General features: G+C 32.2%; 1 non-coding gene across 1 annotated transcript; it reads right to left on the reverse strand.

Moving 5' to 3' along the window:
- Positions 1-207: 207 nt before the first annotated feature.
- TRNAA-UGC lies at positions 208-280 on the reverse strand. The gene has a single exon. It is a non-coding gene; the product is annotated as a tRNA-Ala (tRNA).
- Positions 281-3,048: the final 2,768 nt, after the last annotated feature.

A 3,048-nucleotide genomic window follows, 5' to 3' on the forward strand; every position in this document is an offset into this window, starting at 1 on the left:
TCTCGTACCCACCTTATACATAACATGTTAAATTAACTCATACTTAAAAAAAATAATTTCTTTCTTTTGGAGATGCGGGGTATCGATCCCCGTACCTCTCACATGCTAAGCGAGCGCTCTAATGAAGAAATATTGCTACACAACAGGTCATGAATAAGGAAAAATTGAAAAGAAACAATATTATTTAATAATAGATAGTCTCTTTTTTGGAGATGCAGGGTATCGATCCCTGTACCTCTCACATGCAAAGCGAGCGCTCTACCATTTGAGCTACATCCCCATGATTCTTACATCCTAAAACCCTAAATGTCTCATCATCGATAATAGTGAAAATAAAAAAAATATCAAAATATTAATAACAAATAGTTTGTTTTGGTGATGCGGGGCATCGATAATTGTGAAAATGAAAAAATATTATAACAAATTAAATACTTTCTTTTGGAAATGCAGGTTATCAATCTTCGTACAACTCGCATGCAAAGCGAGCGCTCTACCGTCTAAGCTACATCTCCACAATTTTTACGTCACAAAAACATAAATGTCTCGTTCACAATTTTTACGTCACAAAAAAATAAATGTCTCGTCATGAATAATAGTGAAAATGAAAAAATATCGCTACTCATTATGTCATAAATAAGAAAAAATTGAATAGAAATAAAATAGGAATAGCGAATAGTTTCTTTTGGAGATATGGGGTATCGATCCAATCCCCGTACCTCTCGCATGCTAAATGAGAAAATAGAAATAAAATATTACATCATAGAACCCTAAATTTCCCATCATCCATAATAGTGAAAATGAAGAAAATCTAGAAATGCAGGGTATCGATCCCCAAATCTCTTGCATGCAAAGCAAGCGCTCTACCATCTAAGTTGTATCCCCACAATTCTTACATCATAAAGTCCTAAGCATCTCGTCATCAGTAATAGTGAAAATGAAAAACTATCCCAGCTCATTATGTCCTAAATAAGAAAAAAATTGAAAAGATAAGAAAAAATTGAACATAAATAATATATTTATTAATCGATTCAATTGAAGATGCAAGGTATTGATCCCCATACTTTCCACATGGGAAATGAACACCCTAAATGCCCCTAGATGCGAGGTATCAATCCTCGTACCTCTCGCATGCTAAGCAAAGCTACATCCCTACAATTCTTGCATCACAAAACCCTAAACTTTCCATCATCAATAATAGTGAAAATGAACAAATATCGCTACTCAACATGTCATGAATAAGGAAAAATTAAAAAGAAGTAATTTTCAAAATAGTGACATGAAAAACTATCCCGGCTCAATATGTCGTAAATAAGAAAAAATTAAAAAGAAATAATATATTTAGTGATTGATTCATTTTGGAGATGCAAGGTATCAACCCCGTAACTTTCCACATCAGAAGTGAGCGCTCTACTATCTGAGCTACATCCCCACAATTCGTACTACAATCTCTTGAAGGGGCATTTTGAGAATCAAACTCGAGACCTCTCACACCCAAAGCAAGAATCATACCACAAGACCAAATGCCCTTGTTTTACCACTTGAAACGTATGTATGAAGCCTTAGGCCTAGGTATTAAGGTCGTATTTTGTTGTATTGCAGAAAACACATGAAGTCCGTGTCTTGGAGAATAAAGCCTTGGGATGGGAGGTTAAGAAAGACTATGAGTATTAAGAGCATGATGGTAAGCATAAAATGATGTGTCCTGGAGAATAAAGCCTTGGGATGGGATGTTAAGAAAGACTATGAGTACTAAAAGCGTGATGGTAAGTATAAAATAATGTTTCTTGGAGAATAAAGCCGAGGGATGGGATGTTAAGAAAGACTATGAGTATTAAGAGCATTATGGTAAGTATAAAATGTCGAATATGAAGTTAGGTTGATGTCGAATATGAAGTCATTTGATAAGAAAAGATTTAGACATAGGGGCATTTCAAGAAACTCAAAACCTCTTGCACCCCAAATGAGAATCACACCACTAAATCAAATGCCTTTTCTTGAACATCAAATATTTTTAGCTTTTACTCAAATATATTTTCTCTTAGTAGTTGGAGTATAAAAGGGTTATCAAATAAACCAACAACCCAACAAAAAAAAAAAAACAAACTAAATCAATTTGGGTTGGATTGATTCGGTTCAGTTCATCCGTTTGTTTGATTTAATTTTTCCATTTTGTCTCGTATGACAAGAAAATAAAGTTGAATTGAATGCACCTTAGTTTCATTTATGAGAAACTCAATGAAACACATTAATAGTACTCAGAGTTGGAGTCTATAAGCATTTCATGAACTTCAATGCAATTCATGCTTCATTAAAGATGAGATAAACTTTGGGGAACTTTAAATTACTTCATGTGGAGTTTCAATTACTATATGCTAGTTACCATCTTTAGGATTAACTAATTGGACACCAATTCATGAATTTAGGGAAATTTTTGTGTAATTATCAACTATAACTTATGTTTTCAAATTTTTAGGACATAATTTAGGTAGCTGTTTTTATGAGTCGTAAACTTGTTTCTTTGCATAATATGAATTTAGTTGAACTATTATTGTCGATAAGATGGAGAAAGAAATTGTCTTTGAAATGACTAATAGACCTAGGTTCATCGTTGTTGTTTTTTAACTTATGATTTTGCAGAAAGTTTAACTAATATGAACTGTCATGTCACAAGAGCTTTAAGGTAAATCAAGAATATACCCTAAACATCATTCAAGATGATAATAAAATGAAGTTAAATTGAACGCACTTTAGTTTTATGTTTGGCGTGTTTAAGATAAACCATAATTGTATTAATGATATTGAGCCTAGAGTCTATAAGAATTTAATGATCATAAGAGAAATTCCTATTTATTAGAGGAGACAAACTTTATTTAAGGTACAAGGAGTTCAAGAATCTCGATTTGAATATGGTTAAGGAACAACGAGATTTGAAAGTTTTGAATTCTAAACCAAATTTGTACCTAATTATTACTTTTGATGACTAATTATAAATTAAGAGAAAAATATTTTACAAAATATTTTTGTAAAGATAGATTAAACTCTAAAGCT

Source organism: Cucurbita maxima, unplaced genomic scaffold (assembly GCF_002738345.1).
Source record: "Cucurbita maxima cultivar Rimu unplaced genomic scaffold, Cmax_1.0 Cma_Scf00260, whole genome shotgun sequence".
Lineage (NCBI taxonomy): Eukaryota > Viridiplantae > Streptophyta > Magnoliopsida > Cucurbitales > Cucurbitaceae > Cucurbita > Cucurbita maxima.